This window comes from Rana temporaria, chromosome 4 (assembly GCF_905171775.1).
Source record: "Rana temporaria chromosome 4, aRanTem1.1, whole genome shotgun sequence".
Taxonomy (NCBI): domain Eukaryota; kingdom Metazoa; phylum Chordata; class Amphibia; order Anura; family Ranidae; genus Rana; species Rana temporaria.
The window spans coordinates 361255258-361282128 of record NC_053492.1 but is presented as its reverse complement, the minus strand read 5'-3'; positions in this window follow the sequence as shown (position 1 = coordinate 361282128).

Here is a 26871-nt window from a genome sequence, read left to right as displayed (position 1 = left end):
AACAAATGTTGCCTCTGCCTTATTATAAATGCAACAATGCTACTGAAATTATTGATTGATTGATTGATTGATTGTTCAGCGACAAATCTTAAATCCAGAAGTTTGGGGGAAAATCTAATTTGGGCAAACACAATCTGAACCTGGCAATCAACCCTCACATCCACTTACAGGACAGACACATGTGTCTGAAGAATTAACCTTGGGGAATGGACCACTTTGTGTTTTTTCTTAGAGAACGGACCCCCTGGGCCAGTGTAAGAGTGGGGAGCTAAGATTGACCCAGGAATACTTAGATTCCCAGTGTCTGGAGAAAGTCGCTTGGTTCTTTTTATCATGATAAGTTTATGACTCCATGGTACCGAAATAAGAGGTTGCCAGCTATGGAACTACAAGGAAGGTTGAAGCCCCCCCCCCCCTTTTTACTAGATGTCACACTGTCCCAAACCTTAAAGCCCAATGCCAAGTATATCAAAATAGCTATCCTTGCAATGGGGCCCCCCACTGATACTGCAAGGGTCAAATGCTTGTTATGTCTAGAGGGGACTGTACAGGCTTTGGATGTTAGCTATCCCCTGCTCCATCTGGCACTCTCCTCCTCTGCCTGAAACTCTGTGTAGGTGGAACCTTAATGTCATTATGTACAATGCAGGGACATTAACCTTGTATTGCACTTTGTACATAGAGAAAGTTGGAGTGCAACCACCACCACTGGTGGTTGCACTCCAACTTTCTCTATGTACAAGGCACAGCCCTGGAGGTACCCTGCTGGAGTGCAGAAAAAGTATATAATTCTATCTTAGTCTGCCACCCTCTAGTTGGCAATATCTTGGGGGCAGTGGATGGAAGATTTCAAGAGCACAGCTGCCACCAGCACAATAAGTATGGTCTTTCATTGTGGGAACCAATAGCGCACCTTCTGTGAATGGAGAAGGGAGGGGAAATAGCAGACATAGTAGGTAGTTTTGACGAGTATCTAGAGGGCAGAAGACAAGGACAAGGAACACAGCAGACACCAGCACATGGGATATTCTTCATTAATGTAAGTATTACCTCTGGTGCTGATTTATAAAAAATAAATGACTAAACTTTAGCTTTAAATATCATGCTTAGGACATGCCTTTAACCTGCTCATTAAGTAGGATGCACTCCAACAAAAGTCACATTTAAAAAAAAAAGATATTTGCTGGCTTTTAGTTGTAAGCAAAGCAGACAGAGGGTCCTGGGTGTTGTTATTGACCACATATGGCCGTGGCCAATTTATGGTCAATGACATTAACCAGCATTCATGACCAGTTGATTGACATCTAGCAGCTGGGCAGGGAGGACCCCCCTGGCATGGTATCCTCCCAATATTGAGAGAATGTGGTCTAGTATGGGTCAGGAGAGGGGTGGCACATGCTTCCCCTCCCTTTCCTGGCCAGCTATGCTACATGCCTAGATAAGCGTCTGGTATGATTTTTGTTTTTTTAATACGGGGTCCCCCTTGCAGACTCCTATCTAGTATAAGGTGACCATATTTTTTAAATGAAATTCGGGGACATATTTTTTCTTTACTAGTAATGGCAACAATCAGCGACTCTCTGCCCGTCGCCGCCCACCTCACAGCCTCTCAAGTCTTAAGCCTCGTACACACGACCGAGAAACTCGACGGGCGAAACACATCGTTTTGCTCGTCGAGTTCCTTGTTAGGCTGTCGAGGATCTCGGCGAGCCAAATTTCCCCATTCCCCTCGAGGAAAAAGAAGACATGCTCTCTTTTTGGCTCGACGTGATCCTCGACAGTTTCCTCGTCGAAAAGTGTACACACGACCGGTTTCCTCAGGCGAAAAAAAAATACCAGCAAGTTTCTTGCTGGTTTTTGCCGAGAAACTCGGTCGTGTGTACAAGGCTTTACTCTTCGGGCCCCGGCTACTACTTCATGGGGAGTGGAGGAAGATCACTCCGCCAGGGAAGGCAAGGAGATAGGCAGGTGGCTTGCCAGGATTTGAGCCAAGGCAGAAGAATATGCGAGCGAAGCTGAATGGGCATGCGCCCGAAACTGAAGAAATATTCCCTCTACTCCGACCAGCACATGATCATCAGAAAGGGGCACAGATAATGGGAAAAATATAACCCCCCTATGCTAGTAGGCACGGCGGAGCGGGGGGTGTAATTCAATTTTTTTTTTATTTTAATTCTTCACTGATTGTCTTTGAAATTGCCCCTGCCCCCTATTAAATCCAATCTGGGGACAAAACCAGGGACAGACTTGGTCCTTAATCAGGGGACTGTGCCCTGAAACTGGAGATGTCTGGTTACCAGTGGCGGCCCGTCCATGGGGGGCGCCCAAGTCAGTAAAAAAAAAAATAATAAAAAAAAAAAAAAAAAAATATTTAAACATGTCCCTTTAAAAAAAAAAAAAAAAATCGAAAAAACTTCCTTATGTGCACTGTGTCCGAGCGCCGGGCAAGTGCAGATTGAGTAGCGCCACGTCTGTGCAATCACGAGATTGCAGATGTGGCGCTACATTGGCAGAAAAAAAATGCCTTTGTGGCGGAGCGCATCGCGCCACAGCTTCCGGCGCGATTGACTTGGACTTGAGGCGGGGCGCGTGCACGGCACCCAGTATATTTCTGTGCCTGTGCCGACGTCAGGAAGTGAGGTCGGCACTCTGCAGACCAGAGGGACGCACCTCCGTGAGCCGGGCATGAAGGAAAGGTAAGTCTGCAGCATTATACCTTCCCCTCAGCAGCAGAGCAGTTTTCACAGCAAAGCTAGCTGCCTAATGTTCAGTGAAGCTAGCGGCCGGCCCCCCCCTTATTAAACTTCTTAATCCTAATTCTATTTTGGACGAAAATAGCGGTCGGCTCCTGGTCCTGAGAGGAGAGGGACCGAGAGAGCCCGGGGAAGAGGAGGACACTTCCTGGACACTGGCAGGGTAAGTGTTACTGAATGTGATGGTGCGAGGAGGTGAAGGAGAGGGACAGACGAGCAGCTGAGAACCGGAGTGTAACAGCCTGTCTTCTACACAGACAGGGGAGAGATCACTCTGACAGGAGACACGTGGGTTGGAGATGTACTGTACAGTATAATGGTGGGACATAGCAGATATACTGATCAACCCACCCTCTCCATCTCCATCTCCCTCCCCCTCTCTCACTTCCTACACCTCCCTCCCCCTCTCTCATGACCCCCCTTCTTGCTACACCCCTCACCCCCCTCTTTCTACACCCCCACCACCTCTCCCCACTCTCTCACTACCCCATCTTCCTACATCCTCCACCCCCTCTCTCACTACCCCCCCACTTTCTACACCCCCTCTCTCACTACCCCCCCCCACTTTCTACACCCCCTCTCTCACTACCCCCCCCCCCACTTTCCACACCCCCCTCTCACTACCCCCCCAATGCCTACACCCCCTCTCTCACTACCCCCCAATGCCTACACCCCCTCTCTCACTACCCCCCTCTTCCCCTCTCCTTCTCTCTCCATCTCTATCTACCCCCAATGCCTACACCCCTCTCTCACTACCCCCTCTTCTTACACCCCTCTCCTTCTCTCTCTCCCTCTTCCCCCTCTCTCACTACCCCCTCTTCCTACACCCCCCAGCCACCTCTCCCCCTCTCTCACTACCCCCCTATTTCTACACCCCTCTCTCACAACCCCCAATGCCTACACCCCCTCTCTCTCTGTCACTACCCCCTCTTCTTACACCCCTCTCCTCTCTCTCCCCCCCCTCTCACTACCCCCTCTTCCTACACCCCCCAACCACCTCTCCCCCTCTCTCACTACCCCCCTATTTCTACACCCCCTCTCTTACTACCCCCAATGCCTACACCCCCTCTCTCCCTCTGTCACTACCCCCTCTTCTTACACCCCTCTCCTTCTCTCTCCCTCTCCCCCCTCTCTATCTACCCCCCACTTCCTACACCCCCTTCTCTCACTACCCCCCAATGCCTACACCCCCTCTCTCACTACCCCCCTCTTCCCCTCTCCTTCTCTCTCCATCTCTATCTACCCCCAATGCCTACACCCCTCTCTCACTACCCCCCTCTTCTTACACCCCTCTCCTTCTCTCTCTCCCTCTTCCCCCTCTCTCACTACCCCCTCTTCCTACACCCCCCAACCACCTATCCCCCTCTCTCACTACCCCCCCCTATTCCTACACCCCCTCTCTCACTACCCCCAATGCCTACACCCCCTCTCTCCCTCTGTCACTACCCACTCTTCTTACACCCCTCTCCTTCTCTCTCTCCCTCTTTCCCCTCTCTCACTACCCCCTCTTCCTACACCCCCCAACCACCTCTCCCCCTCTCTCACTACCCCCCTATTTCTACACCCCCTCTCTCACTACCCCCAATGCCTACACTCCCTCTGTCACTACCCCCTCTTCTTTCACCCCTCTCCTTCTCTCTCCCTCTCCCCCTCTCTATCTACCCCCCACTTCCTACACCCCCCTCTCACGCTACCCCCCAATGCCTACACCCCCCTCTCTCACTACCCTCAATGCCTACACCCCCTCTCTCACTACCCCCTCTTCTCACACCCCTCTCCCCCCTCTTCCTACACCCCCGAACCACCTCTCCCCCTACCCCCCTATTTCTACACCCCCTCTCTCCCTCTGTCACTACCCCCCTCTCTCACTACCCCCCTCTTCCTACACCTCTCTCCCCCTTCTCTCTCCCTCCTGCCCTCCTCTCCCTCCCCCTACCTAAATCCCCTCCTCTCACCCACCCTCTCCTTCTCCATCCCCCTCTCTTGTTTACCCCCCTCTTTCCCCTCCCTCTCTCCCCTTCCTCCATCTCTCTCCTACTTTCCCATCTCTCTTTCCCTCCTAGACATAGACATACGGCGGCAAGGTGGCTTCGCTGCTCCAGATCAGGTAGGGAATACACACTGCTGGCGACCCGGCTGTACTGTGACTAAACACAGGAGATGTCGATCACCGGGTGCACCCGCCGATCATCTTGAATTTACACAGGACAGAGCCCTGCCTGTGTAAACAAGGTAGAGCTCTGTTCTGTCAGCGGGGAATAAAATTCAGGACTTCCCTTAGTAAAAGCACCAATCACAGTACACACACACAGGCTAGGCACACATTTAACCCTTTGATCGCCCCTAGATGTTTAACATCTTCCCAGCCAGTGTCATTAGTACAGTTACAGTGCATATTTTTAGCACTTATCACTGTATTAGTGTCACTGGTTCCCACAAGGTGTCAGCTAGTGTCCAAATGTCTGCCACAATATCACAGTCGCTGATCGCTGTCATTACTAGTAAAAATAAATATATATATTTTTATTTTCAAAATTGTCTGTCTTTGTTTATAGCCCAAAAATAAAAGTGACGCAGAGGTGATCAAATACCTCCAAAAGAAAGCTCTATTTGTGGGAAATAAAGGACATAGATTTTATTTGAGTACAGCGTTGAGTGTGGGTGGGGACACAGGGGTCCTATGATCTTATTGCCCCGGGGCCCCGTGAGTTGTCAGTCCGTGTCTGGTTTGGGCTGCTCAATCTAAAATGCCTGGGCCTATTATTTGTCCCAGTCCATGCCTGATGAGAGATGTCAGTACAGGAACATGAATTTAGTGGATTTTATCAGTATAATGAGAGATGTCAGTAAGGGACATGAATTTAGTGGATTTTATCAGTATAATGAGAGATGTCAGTAAGGGACATGAATTGCAGTGTATTAGTATGAGAGATGTCAGTACAGGGACATGCAGTGTATTATATCAGTATGAGAGATGTCAGTACAGGGACATTGCAGTGTATTACATCCATATGTGAGATATCCCTCCCCCAATGCAGTATGTCCGCAGTCTCTGGTAATTTCGTGCAGTATGTTCGCAGTCTCTGGTAATCTTGTGCAGTATGTCCGCAGTCTCTGGTAATCTCATGCAGTATGTCCACAGTCTCTGGTAATCTCGTGCAGTATGTCCGCAGTCTCTGGTAATCTCGTGCAGTATGTCCGCAGTCTCTGGTAATCTCATGCCCATTTAGAGTCCTTCATTACTAACAGTGTCATTTTTTAGTTTGTTTGCGCCGATCTGTAAGGCTGCGCTATATACCATGATTTGTGATGCTGGGGCTATATACTCTGTCCTGTGATGCTGGGGCTATATACTCTGTCCTGTGATGCTGAGCTGTATACTCCTGACACTATGGGTGGAAGCAAGTGGAATACAGGGGACGGAGTGGGTGGATTCGATAAGAGGTGTGGCTTATGAGAAGTGGGAGGGACCACATGTGGAGGGGCGGGGTCTTGCGCCCCCCCATCCTAAAACTTCACCAGCCGCCACTGCTGGTTACCCTAATCTAGTATAAAGTCCTGGTATGGATTTTGAGGGGGGTGCTCATGCTGTCTTTTGCTTTTTTTTTGCAAAGGTGCCTCTTAAAAATCCATTTCAAACCCATATCTGTTTCTAGATTCTGAGGGAAGCAGCAAGCATGCCCTCAACAATGGGACAGTGTTTTTCCACGGGAGCCCATGTTGATGGGGGACAATAGCCTGATCCCAACATCCTTGTCTCACGTAAAAAATGTCCTGCAAGGTAAACCCAATGTTAATCATATTGTCCAATGATTTAGATCTATCATCATTGACAATGAGCGATTCACTTATGACCCGTTGTCAGAAACACACAACAACCTGCACAGTTGATCCACTCCCATGGCAAATGGCAGCTCATTGCTAACTGCCAACAAACTGCCTGGGGAGCTCAGGTGACATCATGTATCAAATATTGTCACGTCTGTCAGCTTTTTTTCCAATTTAAAACCACCCAGTGAGCAGCCAGAAGCTGTCATTTAAAGTGTTACAAAATCCAGGACCCTGCATTCATTATATCTGGTCTCCCACAGTACACTGACAATGGAAATGCAATTATTTTAGTAAATCTAAACTAATCTAAACATTTCTCATCAGCAGTTAGAGCAGTCTTGTGACTTCTATCAGTGTCTTGTTAAAGCTTGTAGGAGAAGTTTTAATTCTACTCTGGACTGTCCTATGAGTCTACAAGACCCCTGACCCTCTGTCTGCACAGTGCTGATTGGCCCTGTGCTGATCACATGCACCCTCCCAAGTAAAAAAAAAAAAATCCCTAGCAATACACACCAAACTAAGTATGCAAAGGCTATGTCTTATCTGGAGATATAGGGGTTTATTTACTAAAGGCAAATCCACTGTGCACTGCAAGTGCACTTGAAAGTGCAGTCGCTGTAGATCTGGGAGGAAGCTCTGAAATGAGGGGAGGAAGCTCTGAAATGAGGGAAGGTTATGTTGATTTCTATCATTCAATAATGTGCAATACAATTTTCCTTGCATTTCCCCCACAGATCCACAGTGCAGTACTTGCAGTGCTAGTGTTAACCCCTTCTCTGGCAGTGACATTTACACAGTAATCATTGCATTTTCATAGCACCGATTGCTGTATAATTGTCAATAGTCCCAAAAATTTGTCAAAACGGTCCGATCTGTCCACCATAATGTTGCAGTCCCGATAAAAATCGCAGATAACTGCCATTACTAGTAAAAAAATAATAATAACAAAAATGCCATAAATCTTTCCCCTATTTTGTAGACGCTATACCATTTGCACAAACCAATCAATATACACTTATTGCGGTTTTCATTACCAAAAATATGTAGAAGAATATATATCGGCCTAAACTGAGATAAAAATTTGCTTTTTAATCCCTTCAATACAGGCTTTTATACCCACCTCCTTGCCGTGCCTATTCTGGCACTTCTCTCCTACATGTACGAATCATCATTATTTTGCTAGAAAATTAATCAGAACCCCCAAACATTATATATGCTTTTTTAGCAGACACCCTTGGGAATAAAATGGCGGGCATTGCACCATATTTGCGCAATAATTTTTCAAACACATTTTTTGGGGGGAAAAAATGGTTTCATTAATTGAAAAATAACAACATAGGAAAGTTAGCCCAATTTTTTTGTAAAATATGAAATATGATGTTACGCCGAGTAAATAGATACCTAACATGTCACGCTTTAAATTGCGCACACTCATGGAATGGCGCCAAACTTCGTTACTTAAAAATCTCCATAGGCGACGCTTTGAAAATGTTTACAGGTTACCAGTTTAGAGTTACAGAGGAGGTCTAGTGCTAGAATTGTTGCACACGCTCTAACGCACGCCGCGATACCTCACATATGTGGTTTGAATGACGTTTATATACGTGGGAGGGACTTACGTGTGCGTTCGCTTCTGGGTGCGAGCTACCGGGGGCAGGGGCGTTTTAATATTTAATTTTTTTGTTTGTTTTACTTTATTTTATTTTTACACTTTTTTAAAAAAATAAAAAATTTGCTCACTTTTATCCCTATTACAAGGAATGTAAACATCCCTTGCAATAGGAAAGGTGTGTGACAGGTCCTCTTTAAGGAGAGATGCGGGGTCAATAAAACCCCACATCTCTCCTCCAGGCTAGAAAGCATGAGATTGTGAAAAAATATTCACCAATATCATGCTTACTAGCCGCAATTGTGGCTTTGTTTACTTCTGGTACCCGGGCGTGACGTCACCACATCGTGCCTGGGCCTCCGTCGGTCATAGAGATGACTGGTGACCATCTGGTCACCAGTCATCTCTATGCTTCCTATCCGGTGCTGGGCGACGGATGGCGGCGGGAGGGGGGGGTGTCTCCTCATGCCGCCTATAAGAACGATCAATCGGCGGAACCACCGCTATGATCATTCTTATGGTGCGCAGGATCGCCGCCGGAACACAATGATTTCTGAATGATGCCTCTAGCTGCAGGCATCATTCAGATATCACCGCACAAAGTACAGGACGTCATATGACGTCCACCCGGGATAAGAGATCCCCTTTGTAGACGTCATATGTCTATGTGCGGTATTGAAGTGGTTTAAAAAAATAAATAAATTGGGATATGTATTATAACAAGAAGTAAAAAATATATATTTTTTAAAAAGTGTTTTTTGATTTTTTTCAAATTTGACGTTCTTTTTTTGTTTATAGTGCAAAAAATACGCAGAGGAATACCACCAAAAGAAAGCTCTATTTGTGGGGAAAAAAAGACGTCAATTTTGTTTGGGTACAACGTCACACAACCGCGCAATTTTCAGTTAAAGTGACGCAGTGCCGTATCGCAAAAAATGGTCTGGTCATTGAGCAGCCAAAACTTCTGGGGGTGAAGTGGTTAATGAAGGCAACAACGTGGAATTTTAGTAACAGCAGGTATGGTATTTTTGGTTGCAAGAAGACGTCATTTTTCCTTTGATGGGCAAAGTGATATATTCTCTCTTTATAGTTTAATATATGTCCTGACTGTCACATAATCTTCCCCTATGGATGCGTTCAAATAAAGACAACATACAACAATTATTGTGGCTTCTCAAAATGCTATTCTTCTGTATTTTCACATTTCACACCGAGGCCATTTTTGTTCAACAGTCAGCAATAAATCATTTGATATAATTAGTAGTCTTGATTATTCTCGATCTAATTAAGTAACTAAACCATACATCCATGTGTCCTATGTGGTAATACATACAGTATAATGTTCGTCATAGGTCCAAAATGATTCTAAATTACTTTGCAGTCATGAGCTAATTATCCTAAAAGGTAATAAATGTCATACTCATACTTCAGCATACAAACCAGGCAGTTGCTGCTCCTTTTCATCCTCGTACATACAGCACTTCATTAAACAATATGGTCTTTTTCTTGCGCCAATGGAACTGATCTGTTTTCCCTAGTATAGGGGTATTGAATTAAAATGTTCTTCCACCAAAGGTCCAAATCTCATGTTTGTCCAATGATTCAGGCCCCTCACATAAGCCCCCCTCTCCTCTTATATCACAATCCAGTTCTTTCATCAGTGTCCTCTGCCCCTTCACAGTAGTGTTCTTAATCCCCCTTCACATCAACACCCCCCCCCCCCCAGACAGCAGTAGTGTCCGCTGCTCCCCTTTACATCAACCTTCCCACACAGCTCTGTCCCCCACAGCAATGTCCTCTGCCTCTTTAACATTACCTTCCCAGACCCTCCCACAGTTAGACCCCTTTCACACTGAGGAGCTTTTCAGGCGGTACAGCGCTAAAAATAGCGCTGCTATACTGCCTGAAAAACTCCTTCACTGCCTACTCAATGTGAAAGCCTGAGGGCTTTCACTGAGGTGATGCGCTGGCGGGAGAGAAAAAAATCTCCTGTCAGCGGCATCTTTGGAGCCGTGAGAGGAGCGGCATGTATACCGCTCCTTCACATTGAAAACAATAGGAAACCGCGGCAACCCTTTATCGGCCGCTAGCGGGGGTTAATACTGCACCGCTAGAGGCCGATTCCTGCGGCAATCTCGGCGGTATGGCGCTGCTATTTTTAGCTGTGATATACCGCCACCGCGGCTCCCGCTGTAATGTGAAAGGGGTCTTTTTAGCATTAAAAATAGCGCTCTTAAAACCCTTATAAAACACTCTCCATACATCTCAATGGACCCTTTCATACTGAGTCCTGCAAGCAGCATCTTTGGAGCAGCTTTTGGGCGCTGAAAAAAAAACGCTCCAAAAACGCCCCTCTCCATTGAAAGCGCTGTAAAAACGCCTTACCCTTTCACAATGAGGCGTTGCACTGGCGGGGCGTTGAGAAAAGTCCTGCAAGCAGCATCTTTGGAGCAGCTTTTGGGCGCTGAAAAAAGCACTCCAAAAATGCCCCTCTCCATTGAAATGAATTGAAAAGCGCTGTAAAAACGCCTTACCCTTTCACACTGAGGCACTGCAAAAACGCCCTAAAACGTTAGGGTCTTAGCGGTGCTTTACCAGCACATTGGGATTGCAGATGAGGCTTCGCTCGAATAACGCTCGAATAACGCTGTAATAACGCTGTAATAACGCTCGAATAACGCTCGAATAACGCCTTAAGGAATGGGTCACTGCAGTGGGAAATATGCTCAGAATGGAGAACATTGTATGCCAACATAGGGGGTGCACCCGAAAGTTTGAAAAACCCTGGGGCCCTTGGCTAGATGTACCTGAACTCGTCCTGGTGGACTTGGTCATGGGTAGGCTTCTAGGTATTAATGCTGGTTAAGTAAACTCGCAAAAATACCAGATTGGATAGCATGTGTAAGGAAATATAATGTAGCACTGGAGGGGCAAAACTCTGATGGGTAGGATAGTCTTTTAGTGAGCCACACCCAGGTATTGGCTATAGTCAATTTGCAATGTGACTTTGTATACTATGCTATGTAACTGATTGCATATGAAGCCTGGATCTGTATGTCTATGTTGAATTTAATAAGAGTTTCTTTGGATATACAAAAAAAATTACCTCCCCCCACCCCCCACAGCAATGTCCTCTGCCCCCCTTCACATCACCCCTCCCCTATAGTATTAGTGTCCTCTGCCCCCTTCACATCAACCTTCCCACACAGAGATACGTTGCTTGAATCTAAACCTAGACCCCCTTATCAGGGTGAATTGTCTTTTTTGTCTGGTTACCACAGACAATATAGAAACATAGAAAAGATTTTCAAACAATTGTGGCCAATCCTGTTAAAAGACAATGATTTGGCCAAAATATTACCCTCCAAACCTAACTTCATATACCGTAAGGCCCCCGGCCTTAGAAACATGATAGCAGGAAATGTTCCAGACCCTCCCGAAAGACCCCTCACTTTCTTGGATGGTTCTGGTTTCTATTACTGTACTTGTTGCAGATCCTGCAAAAAAACTAACAGGAAAAGTAGGAAAGTTACTAAATTCAGCTCAAGTGTCATCAAGCAAGAATTTTTTATCAAGCCACTAATCACATGTCATTCCAAGAATGTAACCTACGTCTTGAAATGCCCGTCCCCTTTCAATATGTGGGTAGGACCACCAGAGAGCTTAAAGTAAGGATCAATGAACATGTAGCAAACATCCTTAAAGGCTACCCTAACCATAGCGTATCCAAACATTTTGATTTATTTCACAATAGGGATCCCCGCCAGCTCACTTTCTATGGTATTGATAGGATCACTAGCCACTGGAGGGGTACTCACCTTACCAGAGCAGTGTCCCAAAATGAGACCCAGTGGCTGCACCGTCTGAGGACTATGCGACCATTGGGTCTCAATATTGAGCTTGATCTAAATTGTTTTTTGACCAATGAATGATCGACATGGAGTCCATATGATGGTTAACTATATATCATCTTCCTCTATTTTTTAATATATTTTTTTAATATATATTTTTTAACAATTATATCTCTTTTGTTAATATAATATATTTTATTTCTATGTGATAATATGAGCGCTTCAGAGGAGCATCATTTGCTTGCTTCCTGCTATTTATCATTATTGTGATTTTGTACTTTTACACAGTCTATGGCTTTATATGCATATCCCGGATTATGTATGCTAGTTGCCTAGTAACCGAGATTGAGGCTTTCATTGGCTTAACATTCTCACCACTGCTGTCTATGAGACCTATTTAAAAAAGGGTCTTGTGCGTGTGTCCAATACGCTTCCTGATGACGACATATTGAAACGTACGTCGAGGCGGTACGTGAACACGCACAGCACCTTCCGGTCCAGCTGGTTCCTCATCATCGAGAGGTGGAGCACACGCTGTAAGTCTCCCCAGCACGGACATCGCTCTCTACCCGATCCATTCGATCGATCCATTTCGACCATAAGCCTATAGCCTCAGTGCCGGGATGCGGGCACCATCCAAGTAAGCGGCCATTCGGCACTGTGTTGTTTTAAATTTTTTAAATAAAAATGTTATTATGCCATGGCGGTATCTCTCTCTTCTTATACCCTAATGACGCTCTAACAAGCTGACCCAAAGGAAACTCCAGGTGTCATAATTTTGTCTATGGTGACAACAAGCTCAATTTGACCTCTTTTTAACGAAAAAGGTCAACATTTTGCGGTAAGGGGCCATCCTTTATATGCACTATTGGGTGTCTTAGATCAGTGAAGGTGGAAACCTGATTGTTTCTTTTCACATGCACAGTGAGGACTGCAAGAAATATATGAACACCTTTCATTCAGTTTTATGGACATTTTGTGTTTTTCCTTTTTTCACAGTTTTCTTTTATGTACTCAGTATATGGATGAGAATATTGCACCATTGCACTTTTTCAATTAAGCATTTTCACATTGCACTTTTGCACAATTGTGACTATATATTGTGACTGCCTTTTTGTATTTTGGATTTTTATCTACTGATAAGCCGGCCTAACTCTTACTGAATCTACCTAACAGAGTTCCCTTTCACTGTAAGGGGGGACTCTGCAGACTCTGATGTATGGGAGAACTCTGGGGACTGTAAAATACGGGATGCTCTGGCAACCTGGATTTAAGGGGGAACACTGAGAACTCTTATGTAAGGGAGAACAATGTGCCATTTGGTGTGAAGGGGAACTCTGATGTAGGGGGTGCTGTGAGAACCCTGATTTACCTTAGTGTACTCGCTCAGGAGAGCGAAGGGGGGAGACTTCAGTCACAGACAGGGATGGATGGTGAGCTCACTTACCCCATGGCAGTCAGCACCTCTCATCCAGATGTATCTGAGGCTGCTGGACTTCAAATTGACAGCGCTCACTTTCCTTTTCTGAGACACAACGCAGAGGAATGGAGTGTGGGCAGACACAGAGGTGTCACGGCGAGAGGAAGAGGTGCAGATTGAGCTCGCTCTCCTCTCCCGTATGTGGGTGTTTGGGGGGTGGAACGTTAGTGCTAGCTTTGGGCAGTGTGATAGAAAGTGTAACAGACACTCTCAGCTTAGACCAATGGTCATCAACCCTGTCCTCAGGGCCCACTAACAGGCCAGGTTTGCAGAATTCTAGTCGTATCTCCCCAAGGTAAAACATAAAAACTTGGAAAAAAAACTGGCTTAGACAACTTCAGCCAGCAACCCTGTTGGGAAGCCATAGTCGAGTCTGAATAATGTGTCCGGGTTTCAGGCAGTCTGAAACCCGGACGCTTGATTTCAAATCCAAACTGTCCGGGTGAATCCCGGACACGTGGCAACCATGAGTAGAGGAGAATGGACAGCTTTCAGTTCTGGTTGAGAAATTGGGTACTGTAAAGCTCAGCATGGCTTCAGTGAGCAGACAAGCAGCTGACATTGACTTTCTCCATGGCTGGAGGGTCTTCACTCTGCCTCTGCATCAGTGAACACTTTGTGTAGCTTTCCCACACTTGTTAGTTCAATTGCTAAAGACTGTTTTTATTGTTTTGAGTGCCCTATAAATTATTGATTTACTACACTATCAGGACTCTTCTGTGCCACTCTCTTTTTTATGTTTCTCTCATTTTGAAATTCCCATCATCCTTGTGAGCTGGCAACAGTTCTATTTAAGTGTTAGTTACATTCTATTTAGTGATTGGGCATAACCACCAAGATTATAACTTGTATTTTGTTACACACATTTTGATATTTATTTCTGCAGGTGCAATTATATTATTCTATTTTCTAATATTTATTAATAAGTAATATGTTTGAGATCTGTTTGTTAGCATGGAATAATATTGCAGAGAGCTATCGGGGCATTTTGTTTTCCTTTCCTTTGTGCAAACGAATAAATGGAACATACTTTCAGGAGAATTCAGCTTGCATTTAAAATGAGACGATTCTATGTCATTATGGAGTTGATTTACTAAAGGCAAATTGGCTGTTCACTTTGTAATTGAAGTTGCGCTTTGCAAAAAAAGAGTTTTGCGAATGTGGTGAAGTTTCACTTTGCAAAAAATACATACGTGCAAGACATTCACCAAGCTTAAAGCGGAGTTCAGGGGAGGGCTGGCAGGGGGGGCAGGGTGGAAATCTCCCCCCAGGCTGGTGACACTTTGCACAGCCCCTGGCCGCCGCTACCAAATGCTGTTTTTGGAGAGCAGGAATATGCCTGCTGGAGCTCTGTTAACACAGGTCACGGTCGCTGCTCACCTCCCACTGTGCAGCCGTGCCTGCGTCAGCTCTGAGGTAGATGGCTGCAGAGCTGAGCTATGTCTCGTCTCACACATAGCTCAGCCTCAGCGCACATCAGCGCTGACATCTCCTTCTCTCTCTGCACATACACGAGGAGAGATAGAGCTCATCTGCTCCTCCTCCTTCTGAGTCTGCCCTGCCCACACTCTCTGGGCATGTGTGGGCACTGGACAGGAAGTTTGAACCCAAAAAAGCATCAGACAGCCTACCTGCACCTCAGTCTCCATCCTGGTAAGCTCACCCTCTCTAGTCTCTCCTGCCTCCCAGTGTATAAAAAGGGGTGCTCTGTGGACTTTGTTAAAGGGGAGGGGGGGCAGGCTTTGGTGAGCAGAAACCCTCTTTACACAATAGTCCACAACATGCACCCTTAAATCAAGTTTCCCAGAACACCCCTTACATCAGATCTGATGTATATGGGGTCTGTGCAGACTCTGATGTAAGGGAAGGCTCTGTGCAGACTCTGATGTAAGGGGAAGCTCTGTGCAGACTCTGATGTAAGGGGAGGCTCTGTGCGGACTCTGATATAAGGGGGGCCTCTGTGCGGACTCTGATGTAAGGGGGCCTCTGTGCGGACTCTGATGTAAGGGGGGGCCTCTGTGCGGACTCTGATGTAAGGGGGGGCCTCTGTGCGGACTCTGATGTAAGGGGGGTCTCTGTGCGGACTCTGATGTAAGGGGGGCCTCTGTGCGGACTCTGATGTAAGGAGAGGCTCTGTGCGGACTCTGATGTAAGGGGAGGCTCTGTGCGGACTCTGATGTAAGGGGGGCCTCTGTGCGGACTCTGATGTAAGGGGAGGCTCTGTGCGGACTCTGATGTAAGGGGAGGCTCTGTGTGGACTCTGATGTAAGGGGGGCCTCTGTGCGGACTTTGATGTAAGGAGGGCCTCTGTGCGGACTCTGATGTAAGGGGAGGCTCTGTGTGGACTCTGATGTAAGGGGGGCCTCTGTGCGGAACTCTGATGTAAGGGGGGCCTCTGTGCGGACTCTGATGTAAGGGGAGGCTCTGTGCGGACTCTGATGTAAGGGGGGCCTCTGTGCGGACTCTGATGTAAGGGGAGGCTCTGTGCGGACTCTGATGTAAGGAGGGCCTCTGTGCGGACTCTGATGTAAGGGGTGCCTCTGTGCGGACTTTGATGTAAGGAGGGCCTCTGTGCGGACTTTGATGTAAGGGGGGCCTCTGTGCGGACTCTGATGTAAGGGGGGCCTCTGTGCGGACTCGGATGTAAGGGGGGCCTCTGTGCGGACTTTGATGTAAGGAGGGCCTCTGTGCGGACTTTGATGTAAGGGGGGCCTCTGTGCGGACTCTGATGTAAGGGGGGCCTCTGTGCGGACTTTGATGTAAGGAGGGCCTCTGTGCGGACTCGGATGTAAGGGGGGCCTCTGTGCAGACTCTTGTGATCATGAAAAATCTTAGACTGTTTTCCTCGACCCATCACTTTTTCACGCTCTATGGCCACTTGATTGGACTTGCCCCCCAGGCCTAAGGCTGCCAGCCCCCCCCTGGCGGAGTTCCATCCAAGAGTTGTTCTTGGAGTCAAGACGCAGAACAAAGAACCCAAATTTCCAAGGGGCTCCTGTAGGGGGAAAGCTACAATTTTAGTAGTCAATCCATTCCTTCATAGGTGCTTCTGATCTTTATTTGCCTTTACTCTAAGCTGCCTCACGTTTCCACAAGCTGCTTTTGCATTCCCAATTACTAATTTAGAGAAAAAAGCAGATCCAACTGGAACAGAACTACGGCCCTCCAACAAGCCTCCAGGTAGGTAAGGTGGCTTTTACCACAGGGATTCATTAGCACAGTTTAAAGCATGGGTCTTCAAACTATGGCCCTCCAGTTGTTCAGGAACTACATTTCCCATCATGCCTAGTCATGTCTGTGAATGTCAGTGTGTTACAATGCCTTATGGGATGTGTAGTTCTACAACAGCTGGAGGGCCGTAATTGAGGATTCTTGGTGTAAAGTGTATGTAAACGCAATAAAACAAATAATAATACCAAAACTTTTTTCCACAGGAATCCGCTGCAACTTTAGGGGTGCGCGCTATATGCGGGAGCGCGCTATACCCCAATAAATACGGTAATAATAATTATGTGCTACCTTACCCAACATTAGCTCTTGTGAGGGTATGCTTTTGGTTACAGACTTCTGTTTCTCCTATCTGGATCCTGCCAGCATCAGCCCATATACACTTTGATGTACCACACCACCCACCGATGCTCCAGGGCCACTCACTGAGAGGGAACATGGGTCATGCAAGCTGGTTATGTCAGAGCTTCCATAAGCATACTCTTGCCTGAAGCAAAAATAAAATAGATTGTCCCAGCGCTATGAGCCGTTCAATGATTTCTTCAAGCAACTGGTTTCAAACACAAAAAACCCATAGATCATTCTTTTTGAAAAAATACTTTATATGTACAGATTTTTGATTGAGACTTTAGTAATACCTAAATGTAAATGTGTGTCAGTTGGAATAATATAAAATGTGGTGTGTAGTTTCTAAATAGAGGTGACAGAATGTTTCTGCACAGGTGACATTGTCTACAGACTCTCCATTCTTCTAGCCCCATCAACAGCCTGATAGGCTTACCTCGTTGACTCCTGTTTCTGATTTTAGCCCCCAACCCAATAAAACGTTTTTTGCAGACACCATTAGAAATTTTTTAGTTCATAAATAAAAACAAAATAGATTACTATTTACTAGTCATTCTATAACAATATCGGGCCAGATTCAGAAAGATCAGCGGATCTTTCTGCTGGCGTAACGTAACTCATTTGCGTTACGCCGCCGCAAGTTTTTCAGGCAAGTGCTGTATTCACAAAGCACTTGCCTGTAAAGTTGCGGCGGCATAGCGTAAATCCACCCGGCGGAATTCAAATTCGGCAGGTAGGGAGCGTGTATCATTTAAATGATGCGCGTCCCCGCGCCGAACGAACTGCGCATGCGCCGGCCGCGACTGAATCCCAGTGCGCATGCTCCAAATGACGTCGGCAACTCGTCATGCTTTCGTCGTGAACGTAAATTACGTCCAGCCGTATTCGCGAACGACTTACGCAAACGACGTAAAAATGTAAAAACTCGGCGTGGGAACGACGGCCATACTTAACATTAGCTACCCCTCATATAGCAGGGGTAACTATACGCCGGAAAAAGCCGAACGCAAACGACGTAAAAAAAAAAAAACGCCGGGTGGTCGTTTGTTTCTGAATCGGTGTAAATCCGTATTTGCATATTCCTCGCGTAATAATACGGAAGCGCCACCTAGCGGCCGGCCTGGAATTGCAGCCTAAGATCCGAGGGTGTAAGTCACTTACACCTGTCAGATCTTAGGGATATCTATGCGTAACCTGATTCTATCAGGAGATACGCCGGCGTATCTCTTTTCTGAATCCGACCCATCATCTTTTTTTCCAAAAGACTCTATACATCCAGGAAATATATGACAGTCCACGGTGCGGATCCTGACCTCCCTGGAGCCCTAAACAAAATTCTGCTAAGGGGCCCTCTACAGCTGCAAAAAATAGGCGTGGTTCGCGCAAAATAGTGGGTGTGGCTTACATGGGCGTGGCCCGGAGGGGGATGGTTAGAGTCTGAGATGAATGATGGATGGCGGGAGAAAGAAAGAAAGATGGAGAGAAAGAAAGAAAGAGGGAGAGAAAGAAAGAGGGAGAGAAAGAGGAAGAGAAAGAAAGAAAGAAAGAAAGAAAGAAAGAAAGAAAGAAAGAAAGAAAGAGAGGAAGAAAGAGAGAAAGAAAGAGAGAAAGAAAGAGGGATGGAGGCAGGGCCGGACTTACCATTGGGCTTGACTGGGCTTAAGCCCATGTGCCCCATCCAATAGGGGGCCCCCGTACGTTTAAGTTTTTTCAATATTATGCCAGTCATTTAAAGTGGTTGTAATGTAAACCCTCGGACACAACATTGTCTTAAAAAATAGCCCATAACACAGGCAGCTGATCATTTGCATGACGTCACAACGCTTGCGCACATTAGCCCCTCTAAACCAGCATTTAAAGCTTGCTGGAATGCAGTCTGTAAGAACTTCCCCTCTGTAAGGGCGGAAGCGACGTCATAATTTGAATTACATAACAGCAGTACGAATGTCGCTTGAGATACCCGGAAATATAGAGAACAAAACCATCCTAAAAAAAGGTAGTTGCAGGCCTAGTTTTTGGGGGATATTTAAATATATATATATATAAATTGCGATGAGCTGTTTTAGCGTAATAATTAAATAAACTGCAAAAATCATCCGGGTTTACTTCAGAATCGTGATCTCTATTTTTATTCTCAGTTTATCCAGAATTGTGTAGCTCTAATACATAGCTTGTGTATGTATCATTTTGTTCTATTTAAAGTAATGTTTAGAAGGTAGGGCCCAAAAGTGACTCAAACCCAGGGTCCCCCACCACCCCAAGTCCTGCCCTGGATGGAGGGACAGCAGGCCCAGATCCTACCCCACAATAGAAATATGTGCATTCCAGAAAGTTTAACAAATCAGCAGATAAAGATACTCCAAACACCTGGTGTTGGCGCTTCAATCATCCCGGTACCATGGTTGTTATGGTGTCAGGATGAATGAAATGCATTATTTCTATTATTATATTGTAATATAGAATGAAATTATTCAACTCACCATTGCAGAATCAGTGGAAGCCCTGAGTCCCTCCTTACATCAGGCATTCCCAGCGGAGCTTTTCCTTACATCAGGTGTCCTCAGGGGAGTCCCTCCTTACATCAGGCATTCCTAGCGGAGCCCCTCCTTACATCAGGTGTCCCCAGCGGAGCCCCTCCTTACATCAGGTGTCCCCAGTGGAGCCCCTTCTTACATCAGGTGTCCCCAGCAGAGCCCCTCCTTACATCAGGTGTGCCCAGTGGAGCCCCTCCTTACATCAGGTGTCCCCAGCGGAGCCCCTCCTTACATCAGGTGTCCCCAGCAAAGACCCTCCTTACATCAGCATTCCCAGCGGAGCCCCTCCTTACATCAGGTGTCCCCAGCGGAGCCCCTCCTTACATCAGGCATTCCCAGCGGAGTCCCCCCCTTACACCAGGCATTCCCAGCAGAGTCCCCCCTTACATCAGACAATCCCAGCGGAGTCCCCCTTACACCAGGCAATCCCAGCGGAGTCCCTCCTTACATCAGACAATCCCAGCGGAGTCCCCCCTTACACCAGGCATTCCCAGCGGAGTCCCCCTTACACCAGGCAATCCCAGCGGAGTCCCCCCTTACACCGGGCATTCCCAGCAGAGTGCCTCCTTACATCAGGTATTCCCATCTGAGTGTCTCCTTACATCAGGTATTCCCAGCGAAGTCCCCCCTTACACCAGGCATTCCCAGCGGAGTCCCCCCCTTACACCAGGCATTCCCAGCAGAGTCCCCCCTTACATCAGACAATCCCAGCGGAGTCCCCCCTTACACCAGGCATTCCCAGAGGAGTCCCCCTTACACCAGGCAATCCCAGCGGAGTCCCCCCTTACACCGGGCATTCCCAGCGGAGCCCCCCCCCCTTACACCAGGCATTCCCAGCGGAGTCCCCCCTTACACCAGGCATTCCCAGCGGAATCCCTCCTTACATCAGATATTCCCAGAGGAGTCCCTCCTTACATCAGGCATTCCCAGGCATTCCCATTACAGAACAGAGTGGACAGTGGAGGAGCTGGCCGGGTGGCAGCCAATAGGTATTGAGCTGTGGCGCCGCCCACCTCCGCCCCTTCCCACATCATTTCACAGACAAACGGCAGCAGGGCGGGAGGTGGGCGGTGCCGCAAATTAATTCCTATTGGCTGCCTCCTCTTGTTTGGCCTTCAAGAAAATGGCGGTCGGCAGAGACAGTGTCTCCGCCAGGCCGCGGACCTCTAGCTGCGGCGGCGGTGAAAAATCGGTAGGCAGCGCTAGTGAAAACACACTAAAAGTGTTAATAAATAAATTACATAAAATGATTATATAAGTTCAGCATAAAAATCGTCCGATATATATATATATGCATTAATAATCACTAAAGTGCATATGTAAAAAGTCCACAGGATGATCCAGAGTGAAGTATCCGAAATAATAGACGATAAAACTTCCACTGACACCACCACACGTGTAAGATAAGGGGAGTACTCACACCCCCTCTAAGTAAACGCTTACCCATAGTTAGAAGGTAATAAGCAAATAAATTAACATTCACTTGTTGGCACTCGTGAAGTAATCACTATCCAAAGATCAGCTTTATAATGGGGGTTTGAGCAAACACAAGATATCCGTATCCGATCATATGAGGAGAAACAGAAATAGGACCATAGTGTGATTCAAAAAAAAAAAAAACGTTTTATTTTCTCATAAAATTCCCCGTTTAGGACATGCACTTACAGCAAATAATTAATCAAGGAGCATTAAACACAAGCAATGATATCAGCCAGATACGTATCCAGATAATCAAGATGTCTCCTACCACAATCAGTTCAACCTACGGGGGTAGTGAGACCCGTGTCTCCAAACAACGTACTGGGATGTAGATCGTCGCTGAGACCAACCCTAACGTTTCGTCATTATCGACATCATTAGAAGGCATTTCAGATTCTGTTTAACCCCTTCTCGCCTACCCTGGCATCCCCTTTAAAAGTTCTTAGAGTCCCGGGGGCAGGAAAGATCGACAATCATGTGACCACTGTGATCAGAAGCCAGCTACCGATGTTTTCTGGGGACCAAGAGATACGGTATTTTAGGTAGCTCAGTCTTTGTGCTGGGAGCGCATAGGGAGCGTGCTTCCAGCACTTAAACATTGACAGCCCAGCGACGCATATGTGTGGTGTTTGGACGTTAAAGCCCATATTTTTGATGCTGCACATATGGATAACTGGGGCATAAAGGGTTTTCCTTCACTTGTGAGGGGTACGCTCGGTAGCGGGGTGTGTGACCCCTTGGATGGGTTCACCACACACTGAATTTATACAGACTGGCAGTCGAAGACGGTTGAAAACAAAGATTTTAGTTTATTTTTCCATCTTGCTGGAAAACAATTGCAAGCATCCAAACAGCATAAACAAAATCAAACATAAAATAAACCCTAGCCACTCTGGGCGTCTACCTTCCACACAGGAACCTATCTATGGAGTCTGGCTCAGCCTAGCGCTGGGCAGACAGTGCTGGTCGTACAGCACAAAACAATAGTCTTTTGATTTTAATCACACAGAAAAATCAATCCTCTCCTCACCTCCACAGAAAACCTTCTGGCACTGCTCTCCTTACTCACAAAGACTCAGGATGATGCAGCCAATTAGTGGTAATCCTTTGAACTACTTATAGAGGCCTTAATTGCCTCATTCTGAACAGCTGAAGTTTTCCAACTGCCCTTAGCCTTCCTGGCTACATTTTCCAGCCGACGCCTAATAACGATTGGTGTATTGTCTAAACAAGGCAGAAATGTATGTTCCGTCTGTGACAAAACCCACAGATTTACCTGACTTCCTGTCACACACTAAACATTTTTAAATTAATCAATGCATTCTTACTATTATCCAGGAGGCATGCACAGGTTTAAAAACATTTATATGTTTCTCGAGTTTGACTTGAGTCCACACCAGGGCTGGACTGGGACAGAAATTTGGCCCTGGACTTCATACAGACTGGCCCACTTTGACAGGTCTCTCCCAAGGCGGCCGGACAACTTCCGCACCCCCCCGGCCACCCAAGCCACCTCTCCCCCTTCACTAGCCGTTCTACTTTATTAGAGTAGAACGGCTAGTACTAGTACTCTTATAGGCACTACCAGTGGGGAAGCTAGACATTATCTCACCGGGGCAAAGAATCAGTTTGGTGCCCCCTTATGGGACACGATTAGGCAGAAGTGAGAAACTCCCAGGCCATAGCTGTTGAGTCAGCTGTCTGTCCCCTCCCCCCATGCTCCCCTGTCATCCCCCCTGCTCCTCTGGTCCTCCCCCTGCTTCTTTGTTCCCCCCAGGTGAGCCCTGCGAGGAGGGGGAGACAGAGGAGCGGAGGGGGGCGGCACACCGGGAAACTCCCTGTAGTGCCAATGGCCAGTCCATCCCTGGTCCACACCTATAAAAATCTTGCATATCCTAAAGTAACACAATCTTTGTGCAGCTTCAGATCTACTATAATCTATCATTTTTGGCACACCCATGAAGTGTTAAATGGCTGAATCCTTTTCCAAGAACTCAGTCCAGAAACAAATTAAGAAAATGCAATTAAATAAGGAGCTTTAGTTTAATTGCTCTTCATATTGAATATACAGTAATTCTAGAGAAGTCATGATTCAATTCTTACAGCTGAGTCAAAGCACATTACCCATGAAAGTCATTGTAATTTTTGAAACAAATAATGACCCTTTATTATTCATTTCATAACAATTTTATACTGATACCTAACTTTTACAATGGTAGAAAAAAGTTTAGGCAAGAAATTCAAAATTAAACATCTTAGTCGATCAAAAGTTTACTTATTAAGTGTCACAAAGATAGTATATACCGTGCCTTGAGATAGTATTCATACCCCTTAAAATTGGCCACATTAAGTCATGTTACAACCAAAAATGTAAATGTATTTGGTTGGGATTTTATGTGATAGACCAACACAAAGTAGAACATAATTGTGAAGTAGAAGGAAAATGATAAATATTTTTTTTTACAAATAAATATCTGAAAAATGTGGCATAGATTTGTATTCAGCCCCCCTGAGTCAATACTTTGTAGAACCACCTTTGGCTGCAATTACAGCTGCAAGTCTTTACCAGCTTTGCACATCTAAGGCCAGATCCACATAGAAATAGATCTGTGCAGCGTATCAGAGATACGCTACGCCGCCGTACCTTACCTGGCGTAGTTTTGAATCCTTAAAGATTTTGCGCCGTAAGTTACGACGGCGTAGTGTATCTTTGGCGGCGGAATTCAAATCGGCGATTAGGGGGCGTGTTTCATTTAAATTAACTGCGCATGCTCCGTTTCTAAATTTCCTGCCGTGCATTGCGCTAAATGACAGTCGCAACAACGTCATTTTTTTAACTTAGACGTGAATTACGTCCATCCCGATTTACGGACGACTTACGCAAAAAAAAATTAAAATTTCGACGCGGGAGCGACGGCCATACTTAACATGGCAGGTCTAACTATACGCCGTAAAATACCAGCTTTAACTATACGCCGGAAAAAGCCGACTAGAGACGCTGTCAAAAAATGCGCCGGCCGCTCGTACGTTTGTGGATTGACGAAAATAGCTAATTTGCATACCCGACGTGGAAAACGACATGAACGCCACCCAGCGGACGCCGAAGTATTGCATCTTAGATTCGAAAGGCGTACGAGGACGTATACCTGTCAGATCTAACCCAGATGCCGTCGTATCTTGGTTTGAGGATTCAAACCAAAGATACGACGCGGGTAATTTGAAAGTACGCCGGCGTATCAGTAGATACGCCGGCGTACTCTATCTGTGGATCTGCCCCCTAGAAAGTAAAATGTGCCTATTCTTCTATGCAAAATAGCTCAAGCTCTGTCAGATTGGATGAAGAGCGTCTATGAACAGCAATTTTCAAGTCTTGCCACAGATTCTCAATTGAATTTAGGTCTGGTCTTTAACTAGGGCATTCTATGCTTTGATCTAAACCATTCCATTGTAGCTCTGGCTGTATGCTTTTGCAGACTCTAAGGCCCCATACACATGAGAGGATTTATCCGCGGATACGGTCCACCGGACCGTTTCCGCGGATAAATCCTCTCGAGGATTTTGATCCGATGGAGTGTACTCACCATCGGATCGAAATCCGCGCCGAAATCCCATAGCGATGACGTGTCGCGCCGTCGCCGCGATGATGACGCGGCGACGTGCGCGCCGCTGTCATATAAGGAATTCCACGCATGCGTCGAATCATTACGACGCATGCGGGGGATTGATTCGGACGGATTCGATCAATCCGTTGGGATGGATTCAAGCGGATAGATTTGAAAGCATGTCTTCAAATTTGTATCCGCTGGAAATCCATCCCAGGGGATAAAAACCAGCGGAAACAGATCCGCTGGATCGTACACACCAGGGGATCTATCCGCTGGAGCCGGTCCGCGGATCAATTCCAGCGGATGGATCCTCTCGTGTGTATGGGGCCTAACAGATTTTCTTCTAAGATTGCCCTGTATTCGGAACTTTATATTTATTTCCATCTTCCCACCAACTCTGAACAGCTTCTCTGTCTCTTCTGAAGAAAAGCATACCCAGAATATGATGCTGCCACCACCATGTTTCGCTATGGGGATGGTGTGTTTAGTGTGATGTGCAGTGTTAGATTTCCACCACATAGCGTTTTGCTTTTAAGCCAAAAAAATCAGTTTTTGTCTCTTCTAATCAGAGCACCTTCTTCCACATGTTTTTTGTGTCCCCCACATGGCTTTTTCACAAACTGCAAACGGGACTTTTTATGGCTTTCTTTCAACAATAGCTTTCTTCTTGCCACTCTTCCATAAAGGCCAGATTTGTGGAGTGCACGACTAATAGTCCTGTTGACAGATTCTCCCACCCGAGCTGTAGATCTCTTCAGCTCCTCCAGAGTTACCATGGGCCTCTTGGCTGCTTCTCGGATGAATGCTCCGCTTGCCCAGCCTCTCAGTTTAGGTAGGTTTGCAGTCTTGCCATACTCTTTCCATTTTCCGATGATGGATTGAACAGTGCTTTGTGAGATGTTCGAAGCTTGGGATATTTTTTTATAACCTAACCCTGCTTTATCCCTGTCCTGTCTGGTGTGTCCCTTGGCCTTCATGATGCTGTTTGTTCACGAAGGTTCTCTAACAAACCTATGAGGGCTTCACAGAACAGCTGTATTTATACTGAGATTAAATTACACATAGGTGGACTCTATTTACTAATTAAGTGACTTCTGAAAACAATTGGTTCCACTAGATCTTAGTTAGGGGTGTCAGAGAAAAAGGGGGCTAAATACAAATGCATGCCACAGTTTTCAGATATTTATTTGTAAAAAAAAAATTGAAAACCATTTACTGTATCATTTCCCTTTCACTTCACAATTATGTGCCACTTTGTGTTTGTCTATCACATAAAATGGCAATAAAATACATTAACGTTTTTGGTTGTAACGTGACAAAATGTAAATATAATACAGTATATATTAGGGTATTTTCCACTTTCTACTGGTAAAGCGACCCCAAGTCTAAGCAAAGTCTAAGCAACACAAAGAGCTACCACATGCAATACCATAATTGTAAGCTATTTAAGGATACAGGTCGCATTGTTTAGACTGCCTTCTTCTTAGCAGCATCAGGTATCTTTATCTACAACAGATTTTGCCATTCTCAATGGTGGCCAGTAGGGATGAGCTTCGAGTTAGATTCAAACTCATGCTCGACTCGAACATTGCATGTTCGCCTGTTCAGCGAACAGCGAACAATTTGGGGTGTTCGCGGCAAATTCGAAAAGCCACGGAACACCCTGTTGAAGTCTATGGGAGAAATCTAAAGTGCTAATTTTAAGCAAGTTATTATTATTATCTAAGGCTAATATGCAAGTTATTGTCCTAAAAAGTGTTTGGGGACCTGGGTCCATCCCCAGGGGACATGTATCAATGCAAAATAAAGTTTTAAAAAATGCAGTTTTTTCGGGAGCAGTGAATTTAATAATGCTAAGTGAAACAATAAAAGTGAAATATTCCTTTAAATTTCGTACCTAGGGGGGTGTCTAGTATGCCTGTGAAATAGCGCATGTTTCCCGTGCTTAGAACTGTCTCTAAACAAAGTGTAATTTCTGAAGGAAAAAAAGTCATTTAAAACTGACTCGCGGCTATAATGAATTGTTGGCTCCTGGCAATTCAGAGAAAATTCATTCATAAAACAAAAACAAAAAAGCTTGGGGGGTCCCCCCAAATTCAACCCTTGCCCGGTGGTTGTGGGGGTCCCCACAACAACCGGGCAAGGGTTGTGGGGAT